Genomic DNA, 18,628 nt, shown 5'->3' with positions numbered 1-18,628 from the left:
TGAATGAATCCAATGCGTCACCCGCTTGGCAGGCGAGTATTTTAACACTGAACCACCAACGCTTGTTACGCGGTTATATATTTAGTAAAAGGGCAAAAATGATTTTTAAACGAGTTCGTAATACCCCGGGAAGAAAAGAAATGTGGCTTTTTATCTTAACGATTTCGATATAGCAGCATCTTTTGAAAGAATCCAAAGCTTCACCCGCGTGGCAGGCGAGTATTCTACCACTGAACCACCAACGCTTGTTACGCGGTTATATATTTAGTAAAAGGACAAAAATGATTTTTAAACGAGTTCGTAATACCCCGGGAAGAAAAAAAATGTGGCTTTTTATCTTAACGATTTCGTTATAGCAGCTTCTTGTGAAAGAATCCAATGCGTCACCCGCGTGGCAGGCGAGTATTTTAACACTGAACCACCAACGCTTGTTACGCGGCTATATATTTAGTAAAAGGACAAAAATGATTTTTAAACGAGTTCGTAATACCCCGGGAAGAAAAAAAATTTGGCTTTTTATCTTAACGATTTCGTTATAGCAGCTTCTTGTGAAAGAATCCAATGCGTTGGCCGGGAATCGGACCCGGGTCACCCGCGTGGCAGGCGAGTATTCTACCACTGAACCACCAACGCTTGTTACGCGGTTATATATTTAGTTAAAGGACAAAAATTATTTTTAAACGAGTTCGTAATACCCCGGGAAGAAAAAAAACGCGGCTTTTTATCTTAACATTTTCGTTAAGGCAGCTTGTTGTGAAAGGATCTAATGCGTTGGCCGGGAATAGGACCCGGGTCACCCGCGTGGCAGGCGAGTATTCTACCACTGAACCACCAACGCTTGTTACGCGGTTATATATTTAGTAAAAGGACGAAAATGATTTTTAAACGAGTTCGTAATACCCCGGGAAGAAAAAAACGCGGCTTTTTCTCTTAACGATTTCGTTATAGCAGCTTCTTGTGAAAGAATCCAATGCGTTGGCCGGGAATCGAACCCGGTCACCCGCGTGGCAGGCGAGTATTTTACCACTGAACCACCAACTCTTGTTACGCGGTTATGTATTTAGTAAAAGGACAAAAATGATTTGTAAACGAGTTCGTAATACCCCGGGAAGAAAAAAAACGAGGCTTTTTATCTTAACGATTTCGATATAGCAGCTTCTTGTGAAAGAATCCAAAGCTTCACCCGCGTGGCAGGCGAGTATTCTACCACTGAACCACCAACGCTTGTTACGCGGTTATATATTTAGTAAAAGGACAAAAATGATTTTTAAACGAGTTCGTAATACCCCGGGACGAAAAAAAATGTGGCTTCTTATCTTAACGATTTCGTTATAGCAGCTTCTTGTGAAAGAATCCAATGCGTCACCCGCGTGGCAGGCGAGTATTTTAACACTGAACCACCAACGCTTGTTACGCGGTTATATATTTAGTAAAAGGGCAAAAATGATTTGTAAACGAGTTCGTAATACCCCGGGAAGAAAAAAAACGCGGCTTTTTATCTTAACGATTTCGATATAGCACCTTCTTGTAAAAGAATACAAAGCTTCACCCGCGTGGCAGGCGTGTATTCTACCACTGAACCACCAACGCTTGTTACGCGGTTATATATTTAGTAAAAGGACAAAAATGATTTTTAAACGAGTTCGTTATACCCCGGGAAGAAAAAAACGTGGCGTTTTATCTTAACGATTTCGTTATAGCCGCTTCTTGTGAAAGAATCCAAAGCGTCACCCGCGTGGCAAGCGAGTATTTTACCACTGAACCACCAACGCTTGTTACGCGATTATATATTTAGTAAAAGGACAAAAATGATTCTTAAACGAGTTCGTAATAAACCGGGAAGAAAAAAAACGCGGCTTTTTATCTTAACGATTTCGATATAGCAGCTTCTTGTGAAAGAATCCAAAGCTTCACCCGCGTGGCAGGCGAGTATTCTACCACTGAACCACCAACGCTTGTTACGCGGTTATATATTTAGTAAAAGGACAAAAATTATTTTTAAACGAGTTCGTAATACCCCGGGAAGAAAAAAAACGTGGCGTTTTATCTTAACGATTTCTATATAGCAGATTCTTGTGAAAGAATACAATGCGTTGGCCGGGATTCGAACCCGGGTCACCCGCGTGGCAGGCGAGTATTCTATCACTGAACCACCAACGCTTGTTACGCGGTTATATATTTAGTAAAAGGACAAAAACGATTTTTAAACGAGTTCGTAATACCCCGGGAAGAAAAAAAAATGTGGCTTTTTATCTTAACGATTTCGTTATAGCAGCTTCTTGTGAATGAATCCAATGCGTCACCCGCGTGGCAGGCAAGTATTTTACCACTGAACCACCAACGCTTGTTACGCGGTTATATATTTAGTAAAAGGGCAAAAATGATTTTTAAACGAGTTCGTAATACCCCGGGAAGAAAAAAACGCGGCTTTTTATCTTAACGATTTCGTTATAGCAGCTTCTTGTGAATGAATCCAATGCGTCACCCGCTTGGCAGGCGAGTATTTTAACACTGAACCACCAACGCTTGTTACGCGGTTATATATTTAGTAAAAGGGCAAAAATGATTTTTAAACGAGTTCGTAATACGCCGGGAAGAAAAGAAATGTGGCTTTTTATCTTAACGATTTCGATATAGCAGCATCTTTTGAAAGAATCCAAAGCTTCACCCGCGTGGCAGGCGAGTATTCTACCACTGAACCACCAACGCTTGTTACGCGGTTATATATTTAGTAAAAGGACAAAAATGATTTTTAAACGAGTTCGTAATACCCCGGGACGAAAAAAAATGTGGCTTTTTATCTTAACGATTTCGTTATAGCAGCTTCTTGTGAAAGAATCCAATGCGTCACCCGCGTGGCAGGCGAGTATTTTAACACTGAACCACCAACGCTTGTTACGCGGTTATATATTTAGTAAAAGGGCAAAAATGATTTTTAAACGAGTTCGTAATACCCCGGGAAGAAAAGAAAACGCGGCTTTTTATCTTAACGATTTCGTTATAGCAGCATCTTTTGAAAGAATCCAAAGCTTCACCCGCGTGGCAGGCGAGTATTCTACCACTGAACCACCAACGCTTGTTACGCGGTTATATATTTAGTAAAAGGACAAAAATGATTTTTAAACGAGTTCGTAATACCCCGGGAAGAAAAAAAATGTGGCTTTTTTTCTTAACGATTTCGTTATAGCAGCTTCTTGTGAAAGAATCCAATGCGTCACCCGCGTGGCAGGCGAGTATTTTAACACTGAACCACCAACGCTTGTAACGTGATTATATATTTAGTAAAAGGACAAAAATGATTCTTAAACGAGTTCGTAATATCCCGGGAAGAAAAAAAACGCGGCTTTTTATCTCAACGATTTCGTTATAGCAGCTTCTTGTGAAAGAATCCAATGCGTCACCCGCGTGGCAGGCGAGTATTTTAACACTGAACCACCAACGCTTGTTACGCGGCTATATATTTAGTAAAAGGACAAAAATGATTTTTAAACGAGTTCGTAATACCCCGGGAAGAAAAAAAATTTGGCTTTTTATCTTAACGATTTCGTTATAGCAGCTTCTTGTGAAAGAATCCAATGCGTTGGCCGGGAATCGGACCCGGGTCACCCGCGTGGCAGTCGAGTATTCTACCACTGAACCACCAACGTTTGTTACGCGGTTATATATTTAGTACAAGGACAAAAATGATTTTTAAACGAGTTCGTATTACCCCGGGAAGAAAAAAAACGCGGCTTTTTATCTTAATGATTTCTTTATAGCAGCTTTTTGTGAAAGAATCCAATGCGTTGGCCGGGAATCGAACCCGGGTCACCCGCGTGGCAGGCGAGTATTCTACCACTGAACCACCAACGCGTGTAACGCGGTTATATATTTAGTAAAAGGACAAAAATGATTTTTAAACGAGTTCGTAATACCCCGGGAAGAAAAAAAACGCGGCTTTTTTTCTTAACGATTTCGTTACAGCATCTTCTTGTGATGATCCAATGCGTTGGCCGGGAATCGAACCCGGGTCACCCGCGTGGCAGGCGAGTATTCTACCACTGAACAACCAACGCTTGTTACGCGGTTATATATTTAGTAAAAGACCAAAAATTATTTTTAAACGAGTTCGTAATACCCCGGGAAGAAAAAAAAACGCGGCTTTTTATCTGAACGATTTCGATATAGCAGCTTCTTGTCGAAGAATCCAATGCGTCCCCCGCGTGGAAGGCGAGTATTCTACCACTGAACCATCAACGCGTGTTACGTGGTTATATATATAGTAAAAGGACAAACATGATTTTTAAACGAGTTCGTAATACCCCGGGAAGAAAAAAAATGTGGCTTTTTATCTTAACGATTTCGTTATAGCAGCTTCTTGTGAAAGAATCCAATGCGTCACCCGCGTGGCAGGCGAGTATTTTAACACTGAACCACCAACGCTTGTTACGCGGTTATATATTTAGTAAAAGGCCAAAAATGATTTTTAAACGAGTTCGTAATACCCCGGGAAGAAAAGAAATGTGGCTTTTTATCTTAACGATTTCGATATAGCAGCATCTTTTGAAAGAATCCAAAGCTTCACCCGCGTGGCAGGCGAGTATTCTACCACTGAACCACCAACGCTTGTTACGCGGTTATATATTTAGTAAAAGAACAAAAATGATTTTTAAACGAGTTCGTAATACCCCGGGACGAAAAAAAATGTGGCTTTTTATCTTAACGATTTCGTTATAGCAGCTTCTTGTGAAAGAATCCAATGCGTCACCCGCGTGGCAGGCGAGTATTTTAACACTGAACCACCAACGCTTGTTACGCGGTTATATATTTAGTAAAAGGGCAAAAATGATTTGTAAACGAGTTCGTAATACCCCGGGAAGAAAAAAAACGCGGCTTTTTATCTTAACGATTTCGATATAGCACCTTCTTGTGAAAGAATCCAAAGCTTCACCCGCGTGGCAGGCGTGTATTCTACCACTGAACCACCAACGCTTGTTACGCGGTTATATATTTAGTAAAAGGACAAAAATGATTTTTAAACGAGTTCGTTATACCCCGGGAAGAAAAAAACGTGGCGTTTTATCTTAACGATTTCGTTATAGCCGCTTCTTGTGAAAGAATCCAAAGCGTCACCCGCGTGGCAGGCGAGTATTTTACCACTGAACCACCAACGCTTGTTACGCGATTATATATTTAGTAAAAGGACAAAAATGATTCTTAAACGAGTTCGTAATATCCCGGGAAGAAAAAAAACGCGGCTTTTTATCTTAACGATTTCGATATAGCAGCTTCTTGTGAAAGAATCCAAAGCTTCACCCGCGTGGCAGGCGAGTATTCTACCACTGAACCACCAACGCTTTTTACGCGGTTATATATTTAGTAAAAGGACAAAAATGATTTTTAAACGAGTTCGTAATACCCCGGGAAGGAAAAAAAACGTGGCGTTTTATCTTAACGATTTCTATATAGCAGATTCTTGTGAAAGAATACAATGCGTTGGCCGGGATTCGAAACCGGGTCACCCGCGTGGCAGGCGAGTATTCTATCACTGAACCACCAACGCTTGTTACGCGGTTATATATTTAGTAAAAGGACAAAAACGATTTTTAAACGAGTTCGTAATACCCCGGGAAGAAAAAAAAATGTGGCTTTTTATCTTAACGATTTCGTTATAGCAGCTTCTTGTGAATGAATCCAATGCGTCACCCGCGTGGCAGGCAAGTATTTTACCACTGAACCACCAACGCTTGTTACGCGGTTATATATTTAGTAAAAGGGCAAAAATGATTTTCAAACGAGTTCGTAATACCCCGGGAAGAAAAAAACGCGGCTTTTTATCTTAACGATTTCGTTATAGCAGCTTCTTGTGAATGAATCCAATGCGTCACCCGCTTGGCAGGCGAGTATTTTAACACTGAACCACCAACGCTTGTTACGCGGTTATATATTTAGTAAAAGGGCAAAAATGATTTTTAAACGAGTTCGTAATACCCCGGGAAGAAAAGAAATGTGGCTTTTTATCTTAACGATTTCGATATAGCAGCATCTTTTGAAAGAATCCAAAGCTTCACCCGCGTGGCAGGCGAGTATTCTACCACTGAACCACCAACGCTTGTTACGCGGTTATATATTTAGTAAAAGGACAAAAATGATTTTTAAACGAGTTCGTAATACCCCGGGAAGAAAAAAAATGTGGCTTTTTATCTTAACGATTTCGTTATAGCAGCTTCTTGTGAAAGAATCCAATGCGTCACCCGCGTGGCAGGCGAGTATTTTAACACTGAACCACCAACGCTTGTTACGCGGCTATATATTTAGTAAAAGGACAAAAATGATTTTTAAACGAGTTCGTAATACCCCGGGAAGAAAAAAAATTTGGCTTTTTATCTTAACGATTTCGTTATAGCAGCTTCTTGTGAAAGAATCCAATGCGTTGGCCGGGAATCGGACCCGGGTCACCCGCGTGGCAGGCGAGTATTCTACCACTGAACCACCAACGCTTGTTACGCGGTTATATATTTAGTTAAAGGACAAAAATTATTTTTAAACGAGTTCGTAATACCCCGGGAAGAAAAAAAACGCGGCTTTTTATCTTAACGAATTCGTTATATCAGCTTCTTGTGAAAAAAATCCAATGCGTTGGCCGGGAATCGAACCCGGGTCACCCGCGTGGCAGGCGAGTATTCTACCACTGAACCACCAACGCTTGATACGCGGTCATATATTTAGTAAAATGATAAAATGATTTTTAAATGATTTCGTAATACCCCGGGAAGACAAAAAACGCGGCTTCTTATATTAACGATTTCGTTATAGCAGCTTCTTGTGAAAGAATCCAATGCGTTGGCCGGGAATCGGACCCGGGTCACCCGCGTGGCAGGCGAGTATTCTACCACTGAACCACCAACGCTTGTTACGCGGTTATATATTTAGTAAAAGGACAAAAATTATTTTTAAACGAGTTCGTAATACCCCGGGAAGAAAAAAAACGCGGCTTTTTATCTTAACGAATTCGTTATATCAGCTTCTTGTGAAAAAAATCCAATGCGTTGGCCGGGAATCGAACCCGGGTCACCCGCGTGGCAGGCGAGTATTCTACCACTGAACCACCAACGCTTGTTACGCGGTTATATATTTAGTAAAAGGACAAAAATGATTTTTAAACGAGTTCGTAATACCCCGGGACGAAAAAAAATGTGGCTTTTTATCTTAACGATTTCGTTATAGCAGCTTCTTGTGAAAGAATCCAATGCGTCACCCGCGTGGCAGGCGAGTATTTTAACACTGAACCACCAACGCTTGTTACGCGGTTATATATTTAGTAAAAGGGCAAAAATGATTTGTAAACGAGTTCGTAATACCCCGGGAAGAAAAAAAACGCGGCTTTTTATCTTAACGATTTCGATATAGCACCTTCTTGTAAAAGAATACAAAGCTTCACCCGCGTGGCAGGCGTGTATTCTACCACTGAACCACCAACGCTTGTTACGCGGTTATATATTTAGTAAAAGGACAAAAATGATTTTTAAACGAGTTCGTTATACCCCGGGAAGAAAAAAACGTGGCGTTTTATCTTAACGATTTCGTTATAGCCGCTTCTTGTGAAAGAATCCAAAGCGTCACCCGCGTGGCAAGCGAGTATTTTACCACTGAACCACCAACGCTTGTTACGCGATTATATATTTAGTAAAAGGACAAAAATGATTCTTAAACGAGTTCGTAATACCCCTTGAAGAAAAAAAACGCGGCTTTTTATCTTAACGATTTCGATATAGCAGCTTCTTGTGAAAGAATCCAAAGCTTCACCCGCGTGGCAGGCGAGTATTCTACCACTGAACCACCAACGCTTGTTACGCGGTTATATATTTAGTAAAAGGACAAAAATTATTTTTAAACGAGTTCGTAATACCCCGGGAAGAAAAAAAAACGTGGCGTTTTATCTTAACGATTTCTATATAGCAGATTCTTGTGAAAGAATACAATGCGTTGGCCGGGATTCGAACCCGGGTCACCCGCGTGGCAGGCGAGTATTCTATCACTGAACCACCAACGCTTGTTACGCGGTTATATATTTAGTAAAAGGACAAAAACGATTTTTAAACGAGTTCGTAATACCCCGGGAAGAAAAAAAAATGTGGCTTTTTATCTTAACGATTTCGTTATAGCAGCTTCTTGTGAATGAATCCAATGCGTCACCCGCGTGGCAGGCAAGTATTTTACCACTGAACCACCAACGCTTGTTACGCGGTTATATATTTAGTAAAAGGGCAAAAATGATTTTTAAACGAGTTCGTAATACCCCGGGAAGAAAAAAACGCGGCTTTTTATCTTAACGATTTCGTTATAGCAGCTTCTTGTGAATGAATCCAATGCGTCACCCGCTTGGCAGGCGAGTATTTTAACACTGAACCACCAACGCTTGTTACGCGGTTATATATTTAGTAAAAGGACAAAAATGATTTTTAAACGAGTTCGTTATACCCCGGGAAGAAAAAAACGTGGCGTTTTATCTTAACGATTTCGTTATAGCCGCTTCTTGTGAAAGAATCCAAAGCGTCACCCGCGTGGCAAGCGAGTATTTTACCACTGAACCACCAACGCTTGTTACGCGATTATATATTTAGTAAAAGGACAAAAATGATTCTTAAACGAGTTCGTAATACCCCTTGAAGAAAAAAAACGCGGCTTTTTATCTTAACGATTTCGATATAGCAGCTTCTTGTGAAAGAATCCAAAGCTTCACCCGCGTGGCAGGCGAGTATTCTACCACTGAACCACCAACGCTTGTTACGCGGTTATATATTTAGTAAAAGGACAAAAATTATTTTTAAACGAGTTCGTAATACCCCGGGAAGAAAAAAAACGTGGCGTTCTATCTTAACGATTTCTATATAGCAAATTCTTGTGAAAGAATACAATGCGTTGGCCGGGATTCGAACCCGGGTCACCCGCGTGGCAGGCGAGTATTCTATCACTGAACCACCAACGCTTGTTACGCGGTTATATATTTAGTAAAAGGACAAAAACGATTTTTAAACGAGTTCGTAATACCCCGGGAAGAAAAAAAAATGTGGCTTTTTATCTTAACGATTTCGTTATAGCAGCTTCTTGTGAATGAATCCAATGCGTCACCCGCGTGGCAGGCAAGTATTTTACCACTGAACCACCAACGCTTGTTACGCGGTTATATATTTAGTAAAAGGGCAAAAATGATTTTTAAACGAGTTCGTAATACCCCGGGAAGAAAAAAACGCGGCTTTTTATCTTAACGATTTCGTTATAGCAGCTTCTTGTGAATGAATCCAATGCGTCACCCGCTTGGCAGGCGAGTATTTTAACACTGAACCACCAACGCTTGTTACGCGGTTATATATTTAGTAAAAGGGCAAAAATGATTTTTAAACGAGTTCGTAATACCCCGGGAAGAAAAGAAATGTGGCTTTTTATCTTAACGATTTCGATATAGCAGCATCTTTTGAAAGAATCCAAAGCTTCACCCGCGTGGCAGGCGAGTATTCTACCACTGAACCACCAACGCTTGTTACGCGGTTATATATTTAGTAAAAGGACAAAAATGATTTTTAAACGAGTTCGTAATACCCCGGGACGAAAAAAAATGTGGCTTTTTATCTTAACGATTTCGTTATAGCAGCTTCTTGTGAAAGAATCCAATGCGTCACCCGCGTGGCAGGCGAGTATTTTAACACTGAACCACCAACGCTTGTTACGCGGTTATATATTTAGTAAAAGGGCAAAAATGATTTTTAAACGAGTTCGTAATACCCCGGGAAGAAAAGAAAACGCGGCTTTTTATCTTAACGATTTCGTTATAGCAGCATCTTTTGAAAGAATCCAAAGCTTCACCCGCGTGGCAGGCGAGTATTCTACCACTGAACCACCAACGCTTGTTACGCGGTTATATATTTAGTAAAAGGACAAAAATGATTTTTAAACGAGTTCGTAATACCCCGGGAAGAAAAAAAATGTGGCTTTTTATCTTAACGATTTCGTTATAGCAGCTTCTTGTGAAAGAATCCAATGCGTCACCCGCGTGGCAGGCGAGTATTTTAACACTGAACCACCAACGCTTGTAACGTGATTATATATTTAGTAAAAGGCCAAAAATGATTTTTAAACGAGTTCGTAATACCCCGGGAAGAAAAGAAATGTGGCTTTTTATCTTAACGATTTCGATATAGCAGCATCTTTTGAAAGAATCCAAAGCTTCACCCGCGTGGCAGGCGAGTATTCTACCACTGAACCACCAACGCTTTTTACGCGGTTATATATTTAGTACAAGGACAAAAATGGATTTTAAACGAGTTCGTATTACCCCGGGAAGAAAAAAAACGCGGCTTTTTATCTTAATGATTTCTTTATAGCAGCTTTTTGTGAAAGAATCCAATGCGTTGGCCGGGAATCGAACCCGGGTCACCCGCGTGGCAGGCGAGTATTCTACCACTGAACCACCAACGCGTGTAACGCGGTTATATATTTAGTAAAAGGACAAAAATGATTTTTAAACGAGTTCGTAATACCCCGGGAAGAAAAAAAACGCGGCTTTTTTTCTTAACGATTTCGTTACAGCATCTTCTTGTGATGATCCAATGCGTTGGCCGGGAATCGAACCCGGGTCACCCGCGTGGCAGGCGAGTATTCTACCACTGAACACTCAACGCTTGTTACGCGGTTATATATTTAGTAAAAGACCAAAAATTATTTTTAAACGAGTTCGTAATACCCCGGGAAGAAAAAAAAACGCGGCTTTTTATCTGAACGATTTCGATATAGCAGCTTCTTGTCGAAGAATCCAATGCGTCCCCCGCGTGGAAGGCGAGTATTCTACCACTGAACCATCAACGCGTGTTACGTGGTTATATATATAGTAAAAGGACAAACATGATTTTTAACGAGTTCGTAATACCCCGGGAAGAAAAAAAATGTGGCTTTTTATCTTAACGATTTCGTTATAGCAGCTTCTTGTGAAAGAATCCAATGCGTCACCCGCGTGGCAGGCGAGTATTTTAACACTGAACCACCAACGCTTGTTACGCGGTTATATATTTAGTAAAAGGCCAAAAATGATTTTTAAACGAGTTCGTAATACCCCGGGAAGAAAAGAAATGTGGCTTTTTATCTTAACGATTTCGATATAGCAGCATCTTTTGAAAGAATCCAAAGCTTCACCCGCGTGGCAGGCGAGTATTCTACCACTGAACCACCAACGCTTGTTACGCGGTTATATATTTAGTAAAAGGACAAAAATGATTTTTAAACGAGTTCGTAATACCCCGGGACGAAAAAAAATGTGGCTTTTTACCTTAACGATTTCGTTATAGCAGCTTCTTGTGAAAGAATCCAATGCGTCACCCGCGTGGCAGGCGAGTATTTTAACACTGAACCACCAACGCTTGTTACGCGGTTATATATTTAGTAAAAGGGCAAAAATGATTTGTAAACGAGTTCGTAATACCCCGGGAAGAAAAAAAACGCGGCTTTTTATCTTAACGATTTCGATATAGCACCTTCTTGTGAAAGAATCCAAAGCTTCACCCGCGTGGCAGGCGTGTATTCTACCACTGAACCACCAACGCTTGTTACGCGGTTATATATTTAGTAAAAGGACAAAAATGATTTTTAAACGAGTTCGTTATACCCCGGGAAGAAAAAAACGTGGCGTTTTATCTTAACGATTTCGTTATAGCCGCTTCTTGTGAAAGAATCCAAAGCGTCACCCGCGTGGCAGGCGAGTATTTTACCACTGAACCACCAACGCTTGTTACGCGATTATATATTTAGTAAAAGGACAAAAATGATTCTTAAACGAGTTCGTAATATCCCGGGAAGAAAAAAAACGCGGCTTTTTATCTTAACGATTTCGATATAGCAGCTTCTTGTGAAAGAATCCAAAGCTTCACCCGCGTGGCAGGCGAGTATTCTACCACTGAACCACCAACGCTTTTTACGCGGTTATATATTTAGTAAAAGGACAAAAATGATTTTTAAACGAGTTCGTAATACCCCGGGAAGGAAAAAAACGTGGCGTTTTATCTTAACGATTTCTATATAGCAGATTCTTGTGAAAGAATACAATGCGTTGGCCGGGATTCGAAACCGGGTCACCCGCGTGGCAGGCGAGTATTCTATCACTGAACCACCAACGCTTGTTACGCGGTTATATATTTAGTAAAAGGACAAAAACGATTTTTAAACGAGTTCGTAATACCCCGGGAAGAAAAAAAAATGTGGCTTTTTATCTTAACGATTTCGTTATAGCAGCTTCTTGTGAATGAATCCAATGCGTCACCCGCGTGGCAGGCAAGTATTTTACCACTGAACCACCAACGCTTGTTACGCGGTTATATATTTAGTAAAAGGGCAAAAATGATTTTTAAACGAGTTCGTAATACCCCGGGAAGAAAAAAACGCGGCTTTTTATCTTAACGATTTCGTTATAGCAGCTTCTTGTGAATGAATCCAATGCGTCACCCGCTTGGCAGGCGAGTATTTTAACACTGAACCACCAACGCTTGTTACGCGGTTATATATTTAGTAAAAGGGCAAAAATGATTTTTAAACGAGTTCGTAATACCCCGGGAAGAAAAGAAATGTGGCTTTTTATCTTAACGATTTCGATATAGCAGCATCTTTTGAAAGAATCCAAAGCTTCACCCGCGTGGCAGGCGAGTATTCTACCACTGAACCACCAACGCTTGTTACGCGGTTATATATTTAGTAAAAGGACAAAAATGATTTTTAAACGAGTTCGTAATACCCCGGGACGAAAAAAAATGTGGCTTTTTATCTTAACGATTTCGTTATAGCAGCTTCTTGTGAAAGAATCCAATGCGTCACCCGCGTGGCAGGCGAGTATTTTAACACTGAACCACCAACGCTTGTTACGCGGTTATATATTTAGTAAAAGGGCAAAAAAATTTTAAACGAGTTCGTTATACCCCGGGAAGAAAAGAAAACGCGGCTTTTTATCTTAACGATTTCGTTATAGCAGCATCTTTTGAAAGAATCCAAAGCTTCACCCGCGTGGCAGGCGAGTATTCTACCACTAAACCACCAACGCTTGTTACGCGGTTATATATTTAGTAAAAGGACAAAAATGATTTTTAAACGAGTTCGTAATACCCCGGGAAGAAAAAAAATGTGGCTTTTTATCTTAACGATTTCGTTATAGCAGCTTCTTGTGAAAGAATCCAATGCGTCACCCGCGTGGCAGGCGAGTATTTTAACACTGAACCACCAACGCTTGTTACGCGGCTATATATTTAGTAAAAGGACAAAAATGATTTTTAAACGAGTTCGTAATACCCCGGGAAGAAAAAAAATTTGGCTTTTTATCTTAACGATTTCGTTATAGCAGCTTCTTGTGAAAGAATCCAATGCGTTGGCCGGGAATCGGACCCGGGTCACCCGCGTGGCAGGCGAGTATTCTACCACTGAACCACCAACGCTTGTTACGCGGTTATATATTTAGTAAAAGGACAAAAATTATTTTTAAACGAGTACGTAATACCCCGGGAAGAAAAAAAACGCGGCTTTTTATCTTAACGAATTCGTTATATCAGCTTCTTGTGAAAAAAATCCATTGCGTTGGCCGGGAATCGAACCCGGGTCACCCGCGTGGCAGGCGAGTATTCTACCACTGAACCACCAACGCTTGATACGCGGTCATATATTTAGTAAAATGATAAAATGATTTTTAAATGATTTCGTAATACCCCGGGAAGACAAAAAACGCGGCTTCTTATCTTAACGATTTCGTTATGGCAGCTTCTTGTGAAAGAATCCAATGCGTTGGCCAGGAATCTAACCCGGGTCACCCGCGTGGCAGGCGAGTATTCTACCACTGAACCACCAACGCGTGTAACGCGGTTATATATTTAGTAAAAGGACAAAAATGATTTTTAAACGAGTTCGTAATACCCCGGGAAGAAAAAAAACGCGGCTTTTTTTCTTAACGATTTCGTTAAAGCATCTTCTTGTGATGATCCAATGCGTTGGCCGGGAATCGAACCCGGGTCACCCGCGTGGCAGGCGAGTATTCTACCACTGAACAACCAACGCTTGTTACGCGGTTATATATTTAGTAAAAGACCAAAAATTATTTTTAAACGAGTTCGTAATACCCCGGGAAGAAAAAAAAACGCGGCTTTTTATCTGAACGATTTCGATATAGGAGCTTCTTGTCGAAGAATCCAATGCGTCCCCCGCGTGGAAGGCGAGTATTCTACCACTGAACCATCAACGCGTGTTACGTGGTTATATATATAGTAAAAGGACAAACATGATTTTTAAACGAGTTCGTAATACCCCGGGAAGAAAAAAAATGTGGCTTTTTATCTTAACGATTTCGTTATAGCAGCTTCTTGTGAAAGAATCCAATGCGTCACCCGCGTGGCAGGCGAGTATTTTAACACTGAACCACCAACGCTTGTTACGCGGTTATATATTTAGTAAAAGGCCAAAAATGATTTTTAAACGAGTTCGTAATACCCCGGGAAGAAAAGAAATGTGGCTTTTTATCTTAACGATTTCGATATAGCAGCATCTTTTGAAAGAATCCAAAGCTTCACCCGCGTGGCAGGCGAGTATTCTACCACTGAACCACCAACGCTTGTTACGCGGTTATATATTTAGTAAAAGGACAAAAATGATTTTTAAACGAGTTCGTAATACCCCGGGACGAAAAAAAATGTGGCTTTTTATCTTAACGATTTCGTTATAGAAGCTTCTTGTGAAAGAATCCAATGCGTCACCCGCGTGGCAGGCGAGTATTTTAACACTGAACCACCAACGCTTGTTACGCGGTTATATATTTAGTAAAAGGGCAAAAATGATTTGTAAACGAGTTCGTAATACCCCGGGAAGAAAAAAAACGCGGCTTTTTATCTTAACGATTTCGATATAGCACCTTCTTGTGAAAGAATCCAAAGCTTCACCCGCGTGGCAGGCGTGTATTCTACCACTGACCCACCAACGCTTGTTACGCGGTTATATATTTAGTAAAAGGACAAAAATGATTTTTAAACGAGTTCGTTATACCCCGGGAAGAAAAAAATGTGGCGTTTTATCTTAACGATTTCGTTATAGCCGCTTCTTGTGAAAGAATCCAAAGCGTCACCCGCGTGGCAGGCGAGTATTTTACCACTGAACCACCAACGCTTGTTACGCGATTATATATTTAGTAAAAGGACAAAAATGATTCTTAAACGAGTTCGTAATATCCCGGGAAGAAAAAAAACGCGGCTTTTTATCTTAACGATTTCGATATAGCAGCTTCTTGTGAAAGAATCCAAAGCTTCACCCGCGTGGCAGGCGAGTATTCTACCACTGAACCACCAACGCTTTTTACGCGGTTATATATTTAGTAAAAGGACAAAAATGATTTTTAAACGAGTTCGTAATACCCCGGGAAGGAAAAAAACGTGGCGTTTTATCTTAACGATTTCTATATAGCAGATTCTTGTGAAAGAATACAATGCGTTGGCCGGGATTCGAAACCGGGTCACCCGCGTGGCAGGCGAGTATTCTATCACTGAACCACCAACGCTTGTTACGCGGTTATATATTTAGTAAAAGGACAAAAATGATTTTTAAACGAGTTCGTAATACCCCGGGACGAAAAAAAATGTGGCTTTTTATCTTAACGATTTCGTTATAGCCGCTTCTTGTGAAAGAATCCAAAGCTTCACCCGCGTGGCAGGCGAGTATTCTACCACTGAACCACCAACGCTTGTTACGCGGTTATATATTTAGTAAAAGGACAAAAATGATTTTTAAACGAGTTCGTAATACCCCGGGACGAAAAAAAATGTGGCTTTTTATCTTAACGATTTCGTTATAGCAGCTTCTTGTGAAAGAATCCAATGCGTCACCCGCGTGGCAGGCGAGTATTTTAACACTGAACCACCAACGCTTGTTACGCGGTTATATATTTAGTAAAAGGGCAAAAATGATTTGTAAACGAGTTCGTAATACCCCGGGAAGAAAAAAAACGCGGCTTTTTATCTTAACGATTTCGATATAGCACCTTCTTGTGAAAGAATCCAAAGCTTCACCCGCGTGGCAGGCGTGTATTCTACCACTGAACCACCAACGCTTGTTACGCGGTTATATATTTAGTAAAAGGACAAAAATGATTTTTAAACGAGTTCGTTATACCCCGGGAAGAAAAAAATGTGGCGTTTTATCTTAACGATTTCGTTATAGCCGCTTCTTGTGAAAGAATCCAAAGCGTCACCCGCGTGGCAGGCGAGTATTTTACCACTGAACCACCAACGCTTGTTACGCGATTATATATTTAGTAAAAGGACAAAAATGATTCTTAAACGAGTTCGTAATATCCCGGGAAGAAAAAAAACGCGGCTTTTTATCTTAACGATTTCGATATAGCAGCTTCTTGTGAAAGAATCCAAAGCTTCACCCGCGTGGCAGGCGAGTATTCTACCACTGAACCACCAACGCTTTTTACGCGGTTATATATTTAGTAAAAGGACAAAAATGATTTTTAAACGAGTTCGTAATACCCCGGGAAGGAAAAAAACGTGGCGTTTTATCTTAACGATTTCTATATAGCAGATTCTTGTGAAAGAATACAATGCGTTGGCCGGGATTCGAAACCGGGTCACCCGCGTGGCAGGCGAGTATTCTATCACTGAACCACCAACGCTTGTTACGCGGTTATATATTTAGTAAAAGGACAAAAACGATTTTTAAACGAGTTCGTAATACCCCGGGAAGAAAAAAAAATGTGGCTTTTTATCTTAACGATTTCGTTATAGCAGCTTCTTGTGAATGAATCCAATGCGTCACCCGCGTGGCAGGCAAGTATTTTACCACTGAACCACCAACGCTTGTTACGCGGTTATATATTTAGTAAAAGGGCAAAAATGATTTTTAAACGAGTTCGTAATACCCCGGGAAGAAAAAAACGCGGCTTTTTATCTTAACGATTTCGTTATAGCAGCTTCTTGTGAATGAATCCAATGCGTCACCCGCTTGGCAGGCGAGTATTTTAACACTGAACCACCAACGCTTGTTACGCGGTTATATATTTAGTAAAAGGGCAAAAATGATTTTTAAACGAGTTCGTAATACCCCGGGAAGAAAAGAAATGTGGCTTTTTATCTTAACGATTTCGATATAGCAGCATCTTTTGAAAGAATCCAAAGCTTCACCCGCGTGGCAGGCGAGTATTCTACCACTGAACCACCAACGCTTGTTACGCGGTTATATATTTAGTAAAAGGACAAAAATGATTTTTAAACGAGTTCGTAATACCCCGGGACGAAAAAAAATGTGGCTTTTTATCTTAACGATTTCGTTATAGCAGCTTCTTGTGAAAGAATCCAATGCGTCACCCGCGTGGCAGGCGAGTATTTTAACACTGAACCACCAACGCTTGTTACGCGGTTATATATTTAGTAAAAGGGCAAAAAAATTTTAATCGAGTTCGTTATACCCCGGGAAGAAAAGAAAACGCGGCTTTTTATCTTAACGATTTCGTTATAGCAGCATCTTTTGAAAGAATCCAAAGCTTCACCCGCGTGGCAGGCGAGTATTCTACCACTAAACCACCAACGCTTGTTACGCGGTTATATATTTAGTAAAAGGACAAAAATGATTTTTAAACGAGTTCGTAAACCCCGGGAAGAAAAAAAATGTGGCTTTTTATCTTAACGATTTCGTTATAGCAGCTTCTTGTGAAAGAATCCAATGCGTCACCCGCGTGGCAGGCGAGTATTTTAACACTGAACCACCAACGCTTGTTACGCGGCTATATATTTAGTAAAAGGACAAAAATGATTTTTAAACGAGTTCGTAATACCCCGGGAAGAAAAAAAATTTGGCTTTTTATCTTAACGATTTCGTTATAGCAGCTTCTTGTGAAAGAATCCAATGCGTTGGCCGGGAATCGGACCCGGGTCACCCGCGTGGCAGGCGAGTATTCTACCACTGAACCACCAACGCTTGTTACGCGGTTATATATTTAGTAAAAGGACAAAAATTATTTTTAAACGAGTTCGTAATACCCCGGGAAGAAAAAAAACGCGGCTTTTTATCTTAACGAATTCGTTATATCAGCTTCTTGTGAAAAAAATCCAATGCGTTGGCCGGGAATCGAACCCGGGTCACCCGCGTGGCAGGCGAGTATTCTACCACTGAACCACCAACGCTTGATACGCGGTCATATATTTAGTAAAATGATAAAATGATTTTTAAATGATTTCGTAATACCCCGGGAAGACAAAAAACGCGGCTTCTTATCTTAACGATTTCGTTATGGCAGCTTCTTGTGAAAGAATCCAATGCGTTGGCCAGGAATCTAACCCGGGTCACCCGCGTGGCAGGCGAGTATTCTACCACTGAACCACCAACGCTTGATACGGGGTTATATATTTAGTAAAAGGACAAAAATGATTTTTAAACGAGTTCGTAATACCCCGGGAAGAAAAAAAATGCGGCTTTTTATCTTACCGATTTCGTTATAGCAGCTTCTTGTGAAAGAATCCGACGCGTTGGCCGGGAATCGAACCCGGGTCACCCGCGTAGTAGGCGAGTTTTTTACCACTGAACCACCAACGCTTGTTACGCAGTTATATATTTAGTAAAAGGACAAAAATGATTTTTAAAC

The 18,628-nt window shown here is 40.7% G+C and overlaps 23 non-coding genes across 23 annotated transcripts; all 23 read right to left on the bottom strand.

Moving 5' to 3' along the window:
* Nucleotides 1-562: 562 nt before the first annotated feature.
* Nucleotides 563-633, bottom strand: TRNAG-GCC (transfer RNA glycine (anticodon GCC)). The gene has a single exon. It is a non-coding gene; the product is annotated as a tRNA-Gly (tRNA).
* A 1,456-nt stretch (nucleotides 634-2,089) lies between these two features.
* On the bottom strand, nucleotides 2,090-2,160 carry TRNAG-GCC (transfer RNA glycine (anticodon GCC)). The gene has a single exon. It is a non-coding gene; the product is annotated as a tRNA-Gly (tRNA).
* A 1,621-nt stretch (nucleotides 2,161-3,781) lies between these two features.
* Nucleotides 3,782-3,852, bottom strand: TRNAG-GCC (transfer RNA glycine (anticodon GCC)). Its single transcript has one exon. It is a non-coding gene; the product is annotated as a tRNA-Gly (tRNA).
* Nucleotides 3,853-3,984: 132 nt separating this feature from the next.
* Nucleotides 3,985-4,055, bottom strand: TRNAG-GCC (transfer RNA glycine (anticodon GCC)). Its single transcript has one exon. It is a non-coding gene; the product is annotated as a tRNA-Gly (tRNA).
* A 1,416-nt stretch (nucleotides 4,056-5,471) lies between these two features.
* On the bottom strand, nucleotides 5,472-5,542 carry TRNAG-GCC (transfer RNA glycine (anticodon GCC)). Its single transcript has one exon. It is a non-coding gene; the product is annotated as a tRNA-Gly (tRNA).
* An 866-nt stretch (nucleotides 5,543-6,408) lies between these two features.
* TRNAG-GCC (transfer RNA glycine (anticodon GCC)) lies at nucleotides 6,409-6,479 on the bottom strand. Its single transcript has one exon. It is a non-coding gene; the product is annotated as a tRNA-Gly (tRNA).
* A 135-nt stretch (nucleotides 6,480-6,614) lies between these two features.
* TRNAG-GCC (transfer RNA glycine (anticodon GCC)) lies at nucleotides 6,615-6,685 on the bottom strand. Its single transcript has one exon. It is a non-coding gene; the product is annotated as a tRNA-Gly (tRNA).
* A 133-nt stretch (nucleotides 6,686-6,818) lies between these two features.
* On the bottom strand, nucleotides 6,819-6,889 carry TRNAG-GCC (transfer RNA glycine (anticodon GCC)). Its single transcript has one exon. It is a non-coding gene; the product is annotated as a tRNA-Gly (tRNA).
* Nucleotides 6,890-7,024: 135 nt separating this feature from the next.
* On the bottom strand, nucleotides 7,025-7,095 carry TRNAG-GCC (transfer RNA glycine (anticodon GCC)). The gene has a single exon. It is a non-coding gene; the product is annotated as a tRNA-Gly (tRNA).
* An 866-nt stretch (nucleotides 7,096-7,961) lies between these two features.
* TRNAG-GCC (transfer RNA glycine (anticodon GCC)) lies at nucleotides 7,962-8,032 on the bottom strand. The gene has a single exon. It is a non-coding gene; the product is annotated as a tRNA-Gly (tRNA).
* Nucleotides 8,033-8,897: 865 nt separating this feature from the next.
* On the bottom strand, nucleotides 8,898-8,968 carry TRNAG-GCC (transfer RNA glycine (anticodon GCC)). The gene has a single exon. It is a non-coding gene; the product is annotated as a tRNA-Gly (tRNA).
* A 1,416-nt stretch (nucleotides 8,969-10,384) lies between these two features.
* Nucleotides 10,385-10,455, bottom strand: TRNAG-GCC (transfer RNA glycine (anticodon GCC)). Its single transcript has one exon. It is a non-coding gene; the product is annotated as a tRNA-Gly (tRNA).
* A 1,617-nt stretch (nucleotides 10,456-12,072) lies between these two features.
* On the bottom strand, nucleotides 12,073-12,143 carry TRNAG-GCC (transfer RNA glycine (anticodon GCC)). Its single transcript has one exon. It is a non-coding gene; the product is annotated as a tRNA-Gly (tRNA).
* A 1,231-nt stretch (nucleotides 12,144-13,374) lies between these two features.
* Nucleotides 13,375-13,445, bottom strand: TRNAG-GCC (transfer RNA glycine (anticodon GCC)). Its single transcript has one exon. It is a non-coding gene; the product is annotated as a tRNA-Gly (tRNA).
* A 135-nt stretch (nucleotides 13,446-13,580) lies between these two features.
* TRNAG-GCC (transfer RNA glycine (anticodon GCC)) lies at nucleotides 13,581-13,651 on the bottom strand. The gene has a single exon. It is a non-coding gene; the product is annotated as a tRNA-Gly (tRNA).
* A 133-nt stretch (nucleotides 13,652-13,784) lies between these two features.
* TRNAG-GCC (transfer RNA glycine (anticodon GCC)) lies at nucleotides 13,785-13,855 on the bottom strand. Its single transcript has one exon. It is a non-coding gene; the product is annotated as a tRNA-Gly (tRNA).
* A 132-nt stretch (nucleotides 13,856-13,987) lies between these two features.
* TRNAG-GCC (transfer RNA glycine (anticodon GCC)) lies at nucleotides 13,988-14,058 on the bottom strand. Its single transcript has one exon. It is a non-coding gene; the product is annotated as a tRNA-Gly (tRNA).
* A 1,415-nt stretch (nucleotides 14,059-15,473) lies between these two features.
* TRNAG-GCC (transfer RNA glycine (anticodon GCC)) lies at nucleotides 15,474-15,544 on the bottom strand. Its single transcript has one exon. It is a non-coding gene; the product is annotated as a tRNA-Gly (tRNA).
* A 1,048-nt stretch (nucleotides 15,545-16,592) lies between these two features.
* On the bottom strand, nucleotides 16,593-16,663 carry TRNAG-GCC (transfer RNA glycine (anticodon GCC)). Its single transcript has one exon. It is a non-coding gene; the product is annotated as a tRNA-Gly (tRNA).
* Nucleotides 16,664-17,893: 1,230 nt separating this feature from the next.
* TRNAG-GCC (transfer RNA glycine (anticodon GCC)) lies at nucleotides 17,894-17,964 on the bottom strand. Its single transcript has one exon. It is a non-coding gene; the product is annotated as a tRNA-Gly (tRNA).
* A 135-nt stretch (nucleotides 17,965-18,099) lies between these two features.
* TRNAG-GCC (transfer RNA glycine (anticodon GCC)) lies at nucleotides 18,100-18,170 on the bottom strand. The gene has a single exon. It is a non-coding gene; the product is annotated as a tRNA-Gly (tRNA).
* Nucleotides 18,171-18,303: 133 nt separating this feature from the next.
* On the bottom strand, nucleotides 18,304-18,374 carry TRNAG-GCC (transfer RNA glycine (anticodon GCC)). Its single transcript has one exon. It is a non-coding gene; the product is annotated as a tRNA-Gly (tRNA).
* Nucleotides 18,375-18,508: 134 nt separating this feature from the next.
* Nucleotides 18,509-18,579, bottom strand: TRNAS-ACU (transfer RNA serine (anticodon ACU)). Its single transcript has one exon. It is a non-coding gene; the product is annotated as a tRNA-Ser (tRNA).
* Between the last annotated feature and the right edge of the window lie 49 nt (nucleotides 18,580-18,628).

The sequence above is a fragment of the Leiobunum rupestre genome, chromosome 6, assembly GCF_980474605.1.
Source record: "Leiobunum rupestre chromosome 6, qqLeiRupe1.1.hap1, whole genome shotgun sequence".
In the NCBI taxonomy this organism is placed as follows: Eukaryota; Metazoa; Arthropoda; class Arachnida; order Opiliones; family Sclerosomatidae; genus Leiobunum; species Leiobunum rupestre.
Note: the sequence above shows the minus strand (reverse complement) of the source record. Positions and strands in the feature narration are given on the sequence as shown.